Source organism: Phalaenopsis equestris, unplaced genomic scaffold (genome assembly GCF_001263595.1).
Source record: "Phalaenopsis equestris unplaced genomic scaffold, ASM126359v1 Scaffold199547, whole genome shotgun sequence".
In the NCBI taxonomy this organism is placed as follows: Eukaryota; Viridiplantae; Streptophyta; class Magnoliopsida; order Asparagales; family Orchidaceae; genus Phalaenopsis; species Phalaenopsis equestris.
This window is the reverse complement of record NW_018219417.1, coordinates 31,759-50,770: the sequence shown is the minus strand read 5'-3', so window position 1 is coordinate 50,770 and position 19,012 is coordinate 31,759.

The following is a 19,012-nucleotide window of genomic DNA, read 5'->3' as shown; positions in this document are numbered from 1 at the left end:
ACTTCTTTGTTCCCCGAATATTCTTTGCAAAGATGCCTTTCTTTATCATTATTTGGAAGATTTATATAAATACCACTCAATTTCTATGTATTTATATAATGTAACACCCAAACTTTAGTTTAAAATACATGCCACCTTAGACATGCACTAAAAGATGCATTTAAAAAAAAATTAATGGTATTTTTCATTTGAAATGAAACCTTTTGGGGATGTAAATATACTAATTAAAGTTTAGTTGTTAATTGTTATGTATATAAATACATAAGAATCCAGTGGCATGTCCGTAAATGCCCCTCTAAAATTTCATACTTATTTTTTATATTGTAATTATTTATAAGATTGGCATTTCTTTTTACTTACATTCATCAATTTTGATCAACTATCAAAAGTTGTAACTTAATTCAAACCCAAAAATTTCTTAATATGTATATATATCTATCTACATAGAAATTATACCGGCACTAATCTCTAACGATCCAAAAGAAAGTCCTCATCTCCATGGGGCCCACCAAAAGGCTGGTCGACAAATTAAATATCTTGTTGAATATTGCAAATCTGAGAGTACCCAAATCGCACGAGCAGTTAAAGCACAATCAGTTAGAGCAATTCATTCAGACAGTTGTGATGGGTCGTCCTTGTTTCCCCCCACGACGAAGTCAATCCAAGGGAGAAGTTGATCCGCAAAGATTGTCATACCAATACCACTCAATCGTCTTCCCCAATGCCATCAAGAGAATAAAATAAGCTTCAACTTGTCCCATGGGCCACCAAGATCCTCTTGACCAAGGGAAGGCTACCATTTGGTTTACGACGATTTATCCTCTGCCAATCGGCCTAACTTCACCCTGTCGATCGAAGCACCTTGGTTGAGATAGAGGGTGATGCAGGCGGATTTAGTGTGTTAATTTTGCAATTATTTTTTAATATTGTGAAATACACACGACATATATAATAATAAATATGCAATGTAATTCCAACAAAAGTAATTTTAATAAAAATAGTTTATCTTTAAAACTCTCTTAAACTATCAAATCCCCGTTTAAAAATAGCGTAAGTATACGTATCGCTCAAGTAATAAAGAGCTATAATGGAGGCCTAGATATCGATCCCACAAGGAAGTTGAAAATGTCTGTAAATAGTTCTTAAGATTATAATTATTATTTAAACTAGAAAAAGTAAAATGTGAAGTTTGTTTTTTAACTACTAAAGTGAATGCTATTTAAAATGCAGGTAAAAGACAAAGTTAAGTAGAAACTAAACTTTCAAAAGTAAAATTAAGAAAACTAAATGAAATTTTTGTTGATAGAAAGTTCAAATTTAAGAAAGCATTCTTCCCCTTACAATGAGCATATGAATTGTGAAGAAATTAAAATCATTTAAGAATATATGTAGAAATATATATATAAACTGTTTTGTGCTAAATAAGAGTAATCATATTCTTTACCCTCTTCCAAGTGCATAAAGAACGTTGACTAATTCAATGTTTGGTCCCTAACTCCATGGTTAAGCTGGAAGGATACTTACTCCGACTCTAAAGCTCACACTACTCCCTCCCCTGATGGCTAATAATCTCGCATTAGTTTCCAATCAACTAGACTAAATTGGGGATTTTAATCTTTCACCTTAAAATCTCCAATTTTGCATCAAAAAAAGTATATTTTCTTATTTATTTTCACCTAACTCCATGGATGACATACTCTCCCATGAAATTAATTGTGTTTCTCTCTATGTTGTAGAAATAATAGCTTTTTCGGAACATATGTTTCTCAACAAATTTTAACATTTCAATTGGTTTCAATTGGCCAACAAATTTTAACATTTCAATTGGCCAGATCGGAAAGTAAATGAAGATCGGAGTTCAATTATTAACATTTAAAACACATTTAAAACCGTAGAAAACAAAATTACTTCTTCACAAAACCATATTTCAAAGTAGGGAGAAGGATAAAGAAGACTGTTAAGAATTCATGAGAATGATACGACAGAACATGAATTTCATATATAAAAACAAGTTGAGAAGATAAAAGAAATAAAAAACACAACTTATCTCACAATCTTTCCCAAGCAAATCCCTAAAAGTTCTCTCAAAGCCTTTCTCTCTTTACAAGCACTCTTAATTCTCTCTTAGAAGTGCAATGAAGAAGAAATCTCTCACATTTCCTCTCCTCTCACAACCCTAGAAGAAAATCTTCTAGCCCTTTGACTTTCTCTCTATCTATTTCTCTTACCTTTCACGCCACCACCTTTCTCTCTCTTTCACGTTCACACTCCTCAACGCCTTGAAGTTTTTTTCTTTTATTAGGGGCTGCCTCCTTTCAAAAGGAATTCCAAATTCCCTCCAAAAGTCCACTCCTTTGAATTCAAAAGATGTGTCATTTGATCCAAGAGACATATCCCTTCATAATAGAACCTTCCAAAGTGTCTAGATGCATTGAATTACTCCAAGAGGTGTTTAGAACAAGTTTCCCTTTGAAAATTCACACTAAATTTGTCTTGAATCGCTTTAATCCGCAATAAGTCGTCTCTGGCGCATCATTCGTCAGCTCTCTGTCAAACGGTGCATTATGCGCCAGATTCCCAAAATTTGTTGTATTGGCTCCAAATTTCATCCTTTTTGCTACTTTTGCTCCATATGCCTAAAAATATTATACCTGCAACAAAAACACAAAAATTCCCTTTTTTAAAGTGTGATATCACCAAAAATAATCATAAGATACATACTTAAAACAACATATTATTTTCATCTATCAAAATCCCTCAAACTTTAATGTTACTTGTCCTCAAGTGACACTTTTATTACATAAAAGCATATGAATTAGGATAGGGATAGGATAGGGATCAACTCGGATAGGGATCAACTCATAACTTTTATACTTTAGTTTAATAAATAGAATAACAAAATTTTAAGAAAAACCTTTAATAATTTATATTCAAACTCTAAGTCTGAGACTATTTAGTAATCAAATTTAAGATTTTTGAATCTCTATTCATTTCAAGAAGACTTGCAATTTGGCATATTAAGGATATTTAGAATATTCATATGAAAAAGTACTTCATGAACACTTTACTAGTAATACTACTAATATTCCAATACAAGTTTGGAAAATATAATAAAGCTCCTTCCTTAAGTTGATTCAAGTGAAGCCAATTTTTGATTAGACATCTCCTCAAGCTTCTCCGCACTTTATTTTTCTTTTCTTTTTTTTTCTTTTAGGATCTTTTTCAATCCTTTCGTTCCTTTTTTAAGCGATGATTACTATATCTGGATAGCCTTTAATAGTTTTGAACTTCAATATCCTCTTCTTAAAGTTAAAACTCCTTACCTTTCTTCATTTAATAAATTCATATTAGTTTATAATCTTTCATAAAGTTTCATTCTTTCGTCTTACATGTAACTCTAAAATTCTTAACACTTCAAAAATAAAATTTTCTTTATTTTAAATTGAAAAACATAGTCTTATCCTATCATATCAAATATCTTTAACTTCAGAATTGACTTTTATTATTAGAAACTTTTTACCAAAATTTACCATAATATTTATAAAAAAAAGTATTGTCATTTAAAGTTTAATCTTAATATATCAGGTCATGTTAAATTAATTCTAAAAATATAGTTAATTAAGGACAAATAAAATATAGTTTATTTCTTTTCAAAAGAAAATTTTCTTCCTCCCAAACTTAAGTTATAAAGTAATTTTTAAAAATATTTTAGTACAAAATTTAGTAGGTGAAAGTAAACAATAAATGCATGAAAATAAAAACATACCTGTAGAAGATTTCTGATTATGAAACTTGGCTCTAGTATACTGTAGATACTAACTTTAAAGACATACATATAGGCTTTAAAGCATTAAATGAGACATAATATATTCTAAAGAATTTGCTGAGAATTAAAAAAAGAAATACAAAAACTAAAAAAATACTAAAAAAGTAAAAAGTGAAAGTCTACAGTTACTTTAAAGATTCAGTTCACAACACAACATAAAAGTTCCACAACACAACATAAAAGTCGTCCACAACACAACATAAAAGTCTTTACTTCAACAGCTACCAAATAAAAGTACATCTCACAAATAACAAACAAACAAAACAAACAACAAAACAAACTAAACTAGACTCATAAAAATATCACTCTTCATCACCTTCCTCATCATCATCATATTCTTCTTCTTCCTCATCTTCATCATGAACAGGAACATAAGGAGTGAAGCTGGGGCAAGGAGGAAATTCCACATTGGGCTCACCCCTAAGATGTCTTACCATAGCATTCAAAAAATCTATATCATACTAAACTCTCCTCTACTAATATTCATTATTATAAGCATTTCTTGCTCCAATTTATCCAATCCCACTCTGTATATTAATTACTTATGTCCATTTTCAAAATCATAAGCTACTCCATAATATTTTCAAGTGAAGCTAATCGAGAAGTAGATGCTCCTGCAGCTGATGTAGAGGGTTTATCCCTTCTACCACCTCTAGATTCAAAAATGATTCCACTCTCTGAATCATATGCCGCTCAATAGGATTTTGTGGCTGTAATCTTTCTTCATTTCTATGGGACTCTACTTCCGATTGCTCACATAAGGTGAAAGTCAACAAGGAAGCGTAGAAGTTAACTATTTTATTATTCTTAATCTTCCATTCTCCTTTTCCATCAGTCAAAAAGGCAATCGCTTCATCCAGTGATGAATCAATCATCATGAATGTAGCATACTCATCATGATATATATTCATTAGCCCATGAAAAGTATTGATTTGATCAGCAGTAAATTCTACTTGCTTACCTCTAACCATGATGTGATCACCCTCAGTGAACCTCATGCTAGCATAAAACTCCTGAATCAAAAGGAAAATTTTTACTGTAGTGAAGTAGAAGAACCTTTCGCATTTTCTCGTGAGAATCAACATTTTGATCTTGCCACCCGGGTTTGCAAACGCCACCCGGGTTTGCAAACATTTGCAAACACCCGTTCTTGGATCAATCTTCTGGTCTCCATTTGAGTATTATAACTATGTTGAGCCTTGAAGTTAATGAATCTTCGTGCATCAGAATCCTCGGACAACCTTCCTCTTCTCACTTGAGGAGCCATCTGAAAATCTATGAAAACCCAAATAAGTTCTAAATAAATTACTAATTTAAAAATCTAACTTCTTAAGCAAGATTAATTGGTTAGAAACTTTTCACCATGAGTTTTCTTCAAGCATTTCATAAAAAAATCCTAAATTTTGGATCTTCCACAATGTAGGAAAAATCCATGGTGAAAATAAAAAATTTATAAGTTAAAGTAAAGCTCTAACCAAGAGAAGATGAAATCTATTATTCTTGGCCTCCAAAATATTCTCTATCGCCCTCAATGTAAGACCCTAGGTCAAGGTTTAGAGGTATGATACGACCTAAGCAGTGAAAATGGAGCTTGTCCATGCGATTTCAAGTTTTTCTAGGCAATCAGGCGTGTTCAGATTTTTGGCGCATCATGCGCCAACGCTTTGTAAAACGGCACATCATGCACCATTCTGGTGCATCATGCGCTAGAGCACAAATTTATCATATTTTAGTTTTTGTGGAAATCTGCTAGGGACCACTTCACATTAACATCTAATTAACTCAAATGATCATTTCTAAACATAGATAAAAATTTTTCTAACAACAAACTTTCACAAACAACACAAAACTCACTTTTATATATAAAATCTATGTTATTACAAACTAACATTTATCATACCAACAAACATCAAATTCAGTGTTTCAAAGTAAACCAAACATCCTAAGACTGAAATCTAAACATCCAAATACAAAGAATAAACATAGATAAAGTTTAAACATAGATAATCAATAATAGTAGTAAATGCAATCCAAAACAACAAAGTAACTAAAACAAACAACACTAAACAAAACATTCCGTGCATAAACTAAGTTCAAATATCTTCTTCACTCTCGTCCTCCTAGATATCTCCCAAAGATTGGTAGAGTACATACTTATTGTAGAAGGGTCCGTAAGGAAACTCATCAGTCGAATCTTGCCCAATCCAAGCATGTTTCTTGAACATCACACTAAACCATATTCAATACGACCAGTATGTTCAAAATGTTCTTTCAATCCCCAATCCAGATGAACTAACATTTCAGAAATATTTCCAATTGCATGCATTAGATGCTGCACCTCTTTTTCTATCTTCTTGATCTTCTTCAAAAGTGCATTTAAATTGAAGTAAGGCTGAATAGGTGATGAATTCTGGGATTCCTGATCCATCACTACATTCATATTGTTTTCATCCCCATTTCAATATAACTACAATAGACTTCTGGATCCATCGACTTCCAAAGAAGAAGCACTTTTTTTCCAACTTGCATAAGATACATGTGATTGACTGCACAGTAGGAAAATAGTAAATGGATGTATAAGCCCAGCTGCAGACCCATTCACAATCAAACCCAAAATCAATTTCACAATAATGGCTCCAATATCAATAGGTTTTTCGGATTGAATATAATAATTTAAAATAACGCTCTCCTTAGTCACCTTATTGATCTTCATAGCAGGCAGTAATTTTGATGCAATAAAGAAGTGTCATGCCTCAGAAGTACGATTTAACAATGATGTCAAAAAACTTACATTTACCTCATCTCTTGCCTCCCAATTCGCATCTTCATCTGTAAGGTACCAATAGAGCTCATTCATATTGTCTCTTGTACGGGTAAAATTTGCATAATGGCAGATAGGCACATTATCAATCAGAAACATCTCATTTATTCCATTTATTCTCAAACATCTCATTTATTCTCAAAGGAGTGAATTGCACAAACCTGTCTCGCACATAGACAATTCCTTGGTTGATTCCATGAAGATTTTTCAAAAAACTCTTTCACCACAGGGACTACTACGACAACAGTAGTGTAAAAAAGCACTTCCCAATGTCTCTGCGCAATGATCTCTTCAACTTGACAATTTGATTTGTTGAATCCCCGATTCACAAATCCCCTTACTTTGATTAGCCTCTTCTTCAACAGAACACAATCATGTAACTCCTGCGCATCAAACCTGACAAAATTTCTCCTGTTGAAAAATCCAGATCTCGTAGTTTTTTTGGAGGGGGGGCGCCATTGGATTTGAAATCTCATGGCTTTCCCTTGTTTTCCCTTTTAAAATAGACTTAAGAATCTATTTTTGGGAGTCATATGGAGAAGAACCCACCAAAACCTCCTTTTGAAACGTTTTAAGTTATTTTCATTGTCGCAGTGCATCGTGGGTTGTATCTAGCGCATCATTCGCCAGCTCTTTGGAATTTGGCACTTCATGTGTCAATCAGGCACATCATGCGCCGGTTCCAAAAACTGCACGATTTTGATTTTAATCCAATAAATTCTTAATTTTTTCATATGAATAGGTAAATAAAGATGTTTCTAAATATTTTCTCAAATTTACGGACTATATAAAGACATAATTATAAATATACGTAAAATATTTCGAACTAAACTCAAAAGCAAAGTAAGCAAAAATTCATCCTCATCCTCATCCTCTACATCACTCTCATCACTATGCCAAGTAGTTGCAGGTAGTTGCAGGTTCATATGGTTGCAGGTTCATATGGTGGATATCTTGGATATTAAGAAAAAACTACATCTTGGTTACCTCTTCTGAGGTTTTCCATAGCTAAGATGTATTCTTCTTCATAATCACTACGTCTCCTCATGTATCCAACCATATGCTCTGCAAAATTCTCTAATTTTAATATCTTATCAGCAATATAATTAACGCTTTTCAAAATCCTCTGCATTAGTTGTAACTGAGAATCAGATCCAGAAGTTTGACCAAGTGATGTAGAAGCATGTGAAGTGGAAGATTGAGTTGTCAAAGCAGCTGAACTACTAGAAAATTCTCCTCTCCAGCCAAAAATAGAATGATGTGAATAAGATTTCATATTCACACTAATAATGGACTTAAAAGGTTGCAAGATCTCTTCTCAGCTATCAAATTTAACTCCAGCCTGCTTGCATAATGAAAAGATTAAGGATGTAAATCCCAAACCTGCAGTAGTAGCGGAGACGTCAGAACTGATAATAACACTATGAATGAAAGCTCTAAAGTTGATGGTCTTGAACAGCTGGATACAATAGTTCAAAGTTGCTCGATCACGGGACACTTCACTAAGATGATTGGTAGGCAGTAGACGAGCATAATTAAAATAATGCCATGTCTTTGCAGTGGCATCCAACTTCGAAGTGGAAACATTAACTCTCCTTTCATTTGTAACTTTTCCAAAGCCCTCTCCTCGTAGTCAAAGATGAAATGATCTCGTTTAGCTCCTCCTTAGTAAGACTAAAGTTTGAATAAAAACATAAAGTTCTCAGGGGCATATGATAAAACTGGTTTATTACCTCAGATGAGAAAGGCACTGTCTTTCCCCTCACTATGGCTCCTTCTTCTTCAACTTCAGGAAGATTCACATAGAACTCCCGCACCAAAGAAATCACTGCTACGACAGAAAAACAATAGAATTGCTCCCACTAGCGGTGAATAATTTGATCCTCTATAGCTCATCCCAAACTTTTAAAATAACGCTCAGGAATCAACTTCCTTGATTGTAGTGGATCACTGTATCAATCCTGAGCTCTAGCATTAACAAACTTGCATGAATCAAATTAGGACTTTCCCTTGCTATTCTTCATTAATTGTACCATTTCTAAAAAATTATAGAAAATTCACAATAAATTCCAAATTCAACTCTAAATCACTAAAATCAAATCCTAAAAGCTTAAGCGTCCAAATCCATGTATTTCCATAAATTTTTCTCAAATTTTCACCATGAAGAGTGATTTCAGGAAGGTCAATAATGTGCTCAAAATACATGGTGAAAATAAAAAATCTTTACATAAGAGTGAAGCTCTTACCTCAAGGATATCAAATCTAGTAATTTTTACTCCAAACCACCAAGAAATATCCAAAATAGTAGTGCCCTAACTTCAAAATAATAAAAACCCGAGGAAGTAGTCGAAGGCGATGTGTGAAAATGGTGTTTTTCGGACTGAATCGTCACTTAAAACGTTAGTGAACTGACTTACGTGAACCCATGCTTAAGTGGCGCCAGTGCAAAAATTTTGATTTTTTTTTTATTTAAGTGAAATTCACTCTTAGCCTAAGTCAACCAACCCTACATGGTCTCATAAATCTTTAATAATTATTTTCTTCCCTTCCAACTCTCCTATTATTCTAGATTCACCAATCTTAACTAATTTGATTCAACACAAAATAACACAAAATTTCACACAAATATACACTTATATTCATTTATGAACGATTACAAACATTTTTAATACATAGATTCTCCATCTAAATGGCTAGGATGAGAAAATTCCTAAGCACAATCACTAGATAATCATCACATTGATAACATACTAAACACACTTAACATTAACAATTAAAAACTAAACACAAAAACACTAAACCTCATTTAATTCCATTCTGCATTCGATGGAACAAATTCTGGCTTATCATTAGTCTCTCCATCAGCATTTGGAATGTAAATATGAAAGAACGGACGATGATTAATAACTCTGGTTGAATCTTTTTGAATCCATTTGTTCTTTAAATATATAGCCTTGTCTGCTTCTTCTATTAAACTAGTATGGCTAAACTGCATCTTAAGTTGCCATCCCATATGATCCAGATGTGCATTAAATTTCATCACTTTTGTTTCAGTTGAAGTCATGCCAGCCTCAATTTTAGTAATCTTCTTCATTATTCCTTCTATACTAACAGCTAGAAAACCGTTATATAACTCTTGCGCACTCTAACTAATAAACGTCTTTCTCATTGCCTCCTCCTTTTTCTTCAAATCACTCTCCCAAGATGAAATTTTTTCAAAACTCTCACTTCTCACTTAGGATTTAGGGTTAGAATTGAATTGTCGTAAAAATTCTTACATAACCCTTCTATTTATAGGCTTCAAACTCTCTTATAACTCCTAGGCTTATCCTAGAAATGCTCTCCCTTGTTAAAGCTAAGAAAATCTTGGTTAAAACTTCTAGAAACTAAAATTCACACATGCTTTTTAACTATCACGCTTAAGCTTCGGATATTGGTGCTTAAGCACTGGTGCTCAATTTAGCACATGTCAACTTAACATCTTGATACTCGTTCTAACATTTCTATATCTTCTTTTAAGGTCGTATAATAAAAACTAACTCATTATATAGTTAAAATACGAACAAAATTTTCTAAATCAAACTCAACAACATAATAATAAAAATAAACACACAGATAATTAAGGGTTGCCTCCTACAGAGCGCTTAGTTTAACGTTGTCAGCCTCACGTAACCCATGCTTATTCAGGTTGACCCAACATCATAAAATCATTTAATTTAAGTTGGTCACCTAAAAAGTAGGATTTCAGCCTGTGACCATTCACTTTGAATATTTTGTCAGTATTAGGGTCTTTGATATCCATAGCTCCATATGGATAACCTTTCATCACAATAAATGGGCTCATCAACTTGGACTTAAGTTTGCCTGAAAATAATCTTAACCTTGCATTATAAAGCAAAACTTGTTGCCCTAGCTGAAATTTTTAAGTTAGAGCCCTCCGACATGCTACATCTTCATCTTTTCTTTGTAAATTTTAGCACTTTTGTAAGATTCATTCATTATCTCTTCATGTTCATTTAATTGTAATATCCTTTTCTCACTAGCATTCTTTAAATTGTAATTAAATTTTTTAATAGCCCAATATGCTTTATGCTCAAGTTCAGCTAGTAAGTGACATGTTTTCCTAAATATTAGCCTGTGTGGAGACATTCCCATATGAGTTCTGTATGCAGTCTTATAAGCCCACAAAGCATAATCAAGTTTGACTGACCAATTCATTTTAGTTGGATTTACAGATTTTTTTAATATTCATTTAATTTCACGATTGAATAATTCAGCCAAACCACTTGATTGAGAATGATAAATAGTAGCAATTCTATGGTTAATATGATATTTCTTTAATAATCCTTCCATTATTGCATTTCTTAAATGACTTCCCTCATCAGTTATGATTATTCTCGGCATCCTAAATCTATAAAATATATTTTTTTCTTAAAAAACTTTGCAACACTTTGAGCATCACATCGAGGTAAAGCAACAACTTCTATCCATTTAGATACATAATCTACGATACATAATCTACTGCTAATATACTGCTAATAATATATATAAATTACCGAAAGATGGTATAAATGGTCTCATGAAATCTAATCCCTAAACATCAAATATCTCAACTTCTACCACATAATTTTAGGGCATCTCATTCCTCCTAGAAATATTGTCTACTCTTTGACATCGATCATAAGTTTTGATATTAGTGTTAATATCAATAAAGATTGTAGGCCAACAAAATCAAGATTGTAAATTTTTATATGTTATTTTATCAACACCAAAATGTCCCTCAAAATCAGAATTATGACATTTTTGGATAATTTCATAAGTTTCTTCTAAAAGCACACATCTTCAAACAATAAGATCATTTCCTTGTTTATATAAAAATTGGTCTTCCAAAAAATAAGTCTTAATTTCAGATAAAAATTTTCTCTTCAATTGGTATGTCATTCCATAGACTATAATATCACTAACAATGAAATTCACAATGTCAGCATACCACGGAACATGTCACTCATTAAAATTAAACAATTCTCCATCTGGAAAATGTTAATTAATCTCTTTTTCAAAACAGAGTGGTTTTTCTGATTCAAGCTTGGATAGATGATCAATAATTTGATTCTCAGCTCCTCTCCTATCTACTAATTTGAAGTCAAATCTTGCAAAAAAAGAATCCATCTTATCAATCTAGATTTTTCATCCTTCTTTTTCATTAAATATTTAATAACAAAATGAACTGTATGCACAATAATTTTAGTTCTAATTAAGTATGATCAAAATTTATCAAAAGCATATACTACTGCTAATAAATCTTTCTCATTTGTGGTATAATTAATTTGAGTTTCATTAAGAGTTCTACTAGCATGTTAGATAACTTTGAAAATCTCATTATGCTTCTGTCCTAGCTTCTGTCCTAAAACAACTAAAACAACTCCAATAGCATAATCATAAGCATCACACATTAATTCAAAAGGTTTTTCCTAATCTGGTGAAACTATAATTGGTGTAGTGACTAATTTTTCATTTAATAATTCAAAATCTTTTTGTCATTCTTTATCCAAATTAAAAATTACATCTTTTTGAAGTGAAGGACATAGAGGCGTAGCAATTTTTGAAAAATCTTTAATAAACCGCCTGTAGAATCTAGCATGTCAGAAAAACTCATAATTTATTTCACACTTGTTGGGTTAGGTAAATTAACGATCACTTGAATTTTTGCATGGTTTACTTCCATACCATTTTCTTAAATTTGATGTCCCAAAACTATTCCTCCTGCTACCATAAATTGACCTTTTTTCCAGTTAAGGACTAATATTGTTTCTTCACAGCGCTTAAGAACTTTTGATAAATTTTCTAAAAATTATTCAAATGAAAAAAATTTTGATAAATTTTCTAAAAATTATTCAAATGAAGTTCCAAACACTAAAAAGTCATCCATAAAAACTTCAATCTCTTTTTCAATTAAATCACAAAAAATATGCATCATACATCATTGAAATATAACAGGTGCATTACATAAACTAAAGGGCATTCTTCTAAAACCAAATGTACCATATGGACTGGTAAAAGTTGTTTTCTTCTTGATCCTAAGGAGCTATTTATACTTGGTGATTACCAGTACATCCATTTAGAAAATAAAAGTATTTATGCCCAGCTAGTCTATCCAACATTTGATCTAGAAATGATAGTGGAAAATGATCTTTCATGGTGGCGAGATTTAATTTTCTATAACCAATGCATATTCACCATCCTATGACTTATCTTTTAGTATTAACTTGTTATGTTCATTTAAAGTCACTGTCACTCCTCCTTTCTTAGGAACGCAGTGAATTGGACTAAATCATGCACTATTTGAAATAAGTTAGTTAATTCCAACATCTAACAATTTTAAAATTTCTTTCTTAACAAGTTCTTTCATAATAGGATTCAATCTCCTTTGAGGACCTGTCCTAGGTTTGCAGTTCTCTTCCATATGAATTCTATGCATACAAATTGAAGGACTGATTCCTTTTATATCATCAATTGTCCAACCAAAAGTTTTATTATAACTGTTTAAAGTTTTCATCAAACTCTCTTCTTTTTCTGTAGTTAATTTTGATGAAATTATAATATGTAATGTTGAGGAATCACCTAAAAATGCATACTTCATATGCTCAGGAAGTGACTTCAACTCAAGCTTAGGAGGTTTTTCAATTGGTGGACAAAAAGATTTATCATTTTCTACCGTGTCCAAAATTTCAAAACTTTCTCAAAAATAATTTGAGTCTTCCTTATATAAATCTTCATATTGATCTAATTCCTCTTCCTGCTCGTGTTCCAACTCTTTCATTTCAGATTTCTCTTCATAAATTGCTTTGAAATGAAATTCACTTAAATATCTTATCACATTCATTCTATAGCATTCATTATCTTTACCTTTTGCAGGGTATTTCATTGATTTGGAAATATTAAGTGTAATTATTTGATCATTCACGCACATAGTTAATTCTCCTTTCTGCACATCTATCATTGCTCTACCATTAGTTAGGAAAGGTCTCCCCAAAATGATAAGTAGCTCCTTATCTTCCTCCATATCTAGCATAATGAAATCAACTGAAAATATAAATTGATCCACTTTATTAGGACATCTTCTATAAATCCTCTAGGATAGGTTATTGAATGACCTGCCAATGTCAGAGTTATAGTAGTAGGGGGTTATTTCTCCTAATCTCAATATTTTAAATATTGATAATGTCGTTGATTCTTGCACCTAAATCACATAAAGCTTTCCCATAAAATATGTCTTATATTGCACAAGGAATTGTGAAGCTACCGGGATCTTTAAGCTTTTTAGGAAGCTTTTTCTGAATTCTAGTACAGCTCTCCTCACTATGTACAACAGTCTCATTGTCTTCAAACTACAACAGTCTCATTGACAGTCTCATTGTCTTCAAACTTCCTTTTCCTTTTAAGAATATCCTTCATAAACTTCACATAGATTGGCATTTGTTCTAAGACTTCAATAATTGGAATATTAATTGTAAGCTTCTTCAAAATTTTCAGAAATTTTGAAAATTGTTTATCCAAATATTGTTGTCATAGCCCTGAGAAAATGGAGGTGGTGGTTTTTCCAAGTCAACATTAAGTGGAGAAATAGGTCTCTCTAAAACTTTAAGAGCATCCTCTTTTGGTTCTTAAATCTCCTCTCTCTACTTAAGTTTCTTTTTGAACTCTACCTTCCAACACTCTTCCGCTTCTAAGCTTCTAAGTTGAATCTAAGTTGAATGACTTTTACTTGCTATTTATTATGGTCTTTTGGATTTACTTCAGTATTACTAGGAAGTGTTCTTTGGGATCTATTACTTAATGAATCTGTTATTTTTCTCAACTGATTCTCAATATTTCTAATTGTAGCTCCTTAACTTTGTATCTGATTTCCCATTTGTAACACCAACTTTTGTCTATAGTTACTATTCCCTTGGTTGTTCCAATTTCCCAATGAGTTTACTTGGTTGTTTCCTATTGCTGATTATTACCACCTGAAGTATTATTTTAATTAAAGTTGGGATGGTTTTTCCAACCTGGGTTATAATAGTTTAAATAAGGTTTATTCTACTTATTATTTATGACATTCAAAGTTTCTAATGATGCTTAAGATTCTACCATTTAACCTAATGAATTCTCTTCAATCAAGGAAATTGGTGGAGAAAATTTCATTCCAAATTTGTCTAACTTCCTTAAAATTGCAGAAACTTGATTTCTTAGCATAGCAAGACCATCAGTTTCATGAAAATTGGTTAATTTCTTAAAATTTACCCTTTTAATATGCCATTGAAAATTATTTTTAGTCATTTCTTCAATTAAAGCACAAGCGTTATTAAATGGTTTTGACTTAATTCAACCACCACCAGCGACATCAATAATAGATCTATAATAGATCTAAGAGATCCATCTAAGAGATCCAACTAATCCATTGTAACATGTTTGAATTATTAACCAATCTGGTATAACATGGTTTGGACACTTTCTTAAGAGTTATTTAAATTATTCCCTTGCTTCATAAATAGATTCCCCTTCAAATTGACAAAAAGATGTAATATTATTTCTAAGCTTCAGAGGTTTTGATGAGCGAAAATATTTAGCAAGGAATTTCTGCACTAAATCACCCCAAGCTCTGATAGATCCAAATGATAACGAATGTAACACTTTCTTAGTCATATCCCTCAGTGAGAAAGGAAATAATTTAAGTCTTATAACATCATGTGATACACCAACATACTTAAATGTAGCACAGAATTCTAAAAAACTTGTGTTTCCTTTATAATGATTCCTATTTTGTAACAAAGTCAAAAACTTAATCCAAAGCAAAAGCTAGATAAATATAAATATTTGAAAATAAAGTAAGCAACTAATTAACCTAACTAAATATTCGAAAGATGAAGACAATATAAATAAATTAACTTTTTCCTTATCATACATCAATAATAAGTAAAAAAATTATGTTGTGGAAGTATTCTAAATGTGTTGTGTCAAATAGAAATATTAATATTCTTCACCCTTATTAGAGATGATATAGAGAACTTTGGATAATTTATAGTTTGAATAGTTTTGAAGACCAGTTAGGTAGAGAAGATACTAGCTCTCACTCTAGAGTTCTCTCCTCTCCCTCCACCTTGGTGTTAACATCTAGTATAAAAATCTAAAACTATAAATCAAATTGGGGGCTTTAGGCTGTCACTCTAAAGTCCTCTAATTCTACACACATGAAAGTTTTTTTCCCTATTTCTTTTCATTCAACCCCAATAACTACATTCTCATCTATGAAATCAACTTGTGATTCTTACCATTTGTTGATTGAGACAATATCATCTTGGATCTTACATGTTCTCACAATAGGTATTAACATACATGTTCTCACTCTTACATGTTCTCACAATAGGTATTAACATATTAATTGGTCAAATCAAGAAGTAAATGAAGTACGATGTTTCACATCAAGACAACTTCTTCCAATATTGAAGTCTAATACTTCACATAACTTCCTTTTAACACTTAATCACTTATCATTTTAAGGAAAAAGATAAAGAAAACTACTCAAAATCCATGGAGAAAACACAACCACAAATGATTTTAAAAGTAAAAATCATACACACAAATAAGAAATCTAAATTAAAACCAAATATATTCACAAAGATAAACACTTATCTCAAATCCTCTCCACCAAATGTCTTGCAGCTCTTTTGAATTCTCTTCCTTCTCTCATAATACATACTAAAACTTAAAATAAAATAAAAGTGGCTGGTGGCAGCGACGGTTACATAGATGGATGATGGCTGTTGGCTCCCTTCTCTTGATGATCCAAGTATTCTTTAATAAAAATCCAAGGGGTCCCTTGGTGTCTCTTCAAATTATGTCACTATTCAATAAATCTTCTAGAATTTGCCACCTTTCAAAATCCCATTGAATGAATTTTTGGTTTCATGGGCTATTTGCCACATTTTTACCAAGGGTTGGCTAAAACATCAATTCAAAAAATCCTCTAAATTCAATGAATGATAAAATAACTACTTCGGATGCTTATGCGTCGAGTACCTGGCGCTTAGGCACGGATCTGTTAGTATAACTAGTGCGTAAGCGCCAAGCATGGGCGCTTATTCACCCAAGTTCATTTTTTGCACCTTTTTCATTTTTTGCTCCAAATTTGACCCTTTTTCACTCCTTTTACAATTTTTCATCCATTTGATTGTATCTAAAAGAAAAACGCATAAATATTTTTCATTAAAGTGCAATATCTCAAAAATAGGTATAAAGTATTTGTATAAAAGTCTATATATTTTAGGTGTATCATTGTCGTCACAGCTCGCCCATCCCTTTTGGTCACTACTGCCTTAGCACACCTTCTTTAGGTTGCTATCTTCAAGTCACACCCACCCTTTTTGGTTACTGCTACCTTGCCAAACCTTCCTCAAGCTACTACCTCCATGACACACCCATCTCTGGGTCACTACAACTACGACACACCCATTTGTTCGGGTCACTGCCTCCATGGTATGACCATCTTCCCTGAGTTAATACCCACAATACACTCATCACATCTAGTACATGACTGTTTGCACTTACATTTTCATGTTTGCATGGATAGTTAGATAGTCTTGTTAGGAAAGTGATTTCGTGTCGGTCACGAAGCCTGAATGAGCATTGCTTACTGGGTTAATCCCGGTGAGCAATGAGAGATAAGTCATAAGGATTGACACAAATATGACTGTAATTCAGATCCAATAGATCTAACTTGTGTCACCCCTCTTTATGATGCTCTTTAGATCCTTCAGATCTTTAGGATGGGGTTGGCATGACAATCTCGTCAAAGTCATACTGCACCTAGACTTACCCCATGCACTTATGCACCATGTTAGGGAGCTTTTCATTATTTGGTGTACTAGGATAGGATATAGGGTGCTAAGTAGTCTTTTTTATGCCTGAAAATTGTTCTTTGCTAGATTGGTTGCCCTAGCCAGATATTTTTCTTTTGCATTGTGCTTGTGGTGTAATTGCATGCTTCATATGTATGGTAGTGTGTTAGGGTGCTTTTCTGCAAGGAGCCAAGCCTCTATGCATACACATGTACTGCTATGGGGGAAGCAAGTGATAATTTTTGACTCTTTTGCTTGTAGGTACTATTTGGCTTTCCCCACTTATAAGACATGGCTCATTATATGTTATATGCATGTGGGCTTTCCCTTTAGAACTTATTTTCTTGCAGGATTGGGTCATTTCTTTTACTATGTACTTTTTAGAGTCTAGGAGAGTCCTGTAACAAAAATAATATTCGAACACAGGCTATGAGGTGTTTGGCGTGGGAACCATGTAGAGGGGATCAGGAGCAGCTGCTTGTGCCGCGAATCTTAATTCTGTGATTTTCATTGATGTATAGAATTAAGACAAAACATGTCTATGCGGATTCCTACAGCCTTTTTATTTTAAGTGATAGGTTGCCGGTCCAGCAACACCAACCTTTAATTATTTTGTTTAATTTGCTTTACTCTTTGTCAGATGCATCTATGTCTGCATGTTTGCATACTTTCCTTGTTTCTCTCTGTGATCTAGGATTTAATGATGTAATGTAGGTTTATTAGGACTTAGAATCCAATTTTTTTCTACATAAAATCCTAAATAAAGATTCATGATAATTAAAATTTAGGATTTAAAAATTGCGCTTTTACTTTTCGGCATATACTAATAGAGCCTCCATAATATTTAAGGACTGCCCTATATAATCACATCATATTTTCATGTCCCGAGGAGAAATCCCCGTGTTTCTCCAACCTGACTGGCCCAGCATACCTTTTACTTAGGTGATTTTCTTGTGTTCCTATGGTGTTAGAAGGCTTCCTGACTTAGACGAGGTATAAGTTCTTTTATTTGGAGTGTTACCAGCTTTATAGCTAAACCTATTCTTCTCTTCTTTTCTGAGGCATCCTCACCACTTTGGCAGGTATAATTCCCAACTCTTGGAGCTCCAGCTTATAGTCATAGGATAGAGTTTCCTTTCTTTAACCTTAGGGCTATCGAGGTTCCCATAAGCAACGCAGTTCACTAATTGCTAACTGGGGATCTCAGGACATGTTAGGTCGATTACCTTCACGAGCACGTAGACTTAGGGTCCTAGTAGCTATGGATGATGGGTCCATGGTGCCCCAACCCAGTTAACTCTACCTTTATTTTATTTATCCCCTTTGAGCCCTATCATTCATTGAATTTGTTGATATCATTTTGATGGCCCAATGTTGATGAGCTGTCATACATTTGGGATATGATAATTAATCCTCTACCCTTTTGGTCTAGACATGCTTTGATGTGTTGGGAATCCCCAACAAGATGATTTAGGTTATTTTGTG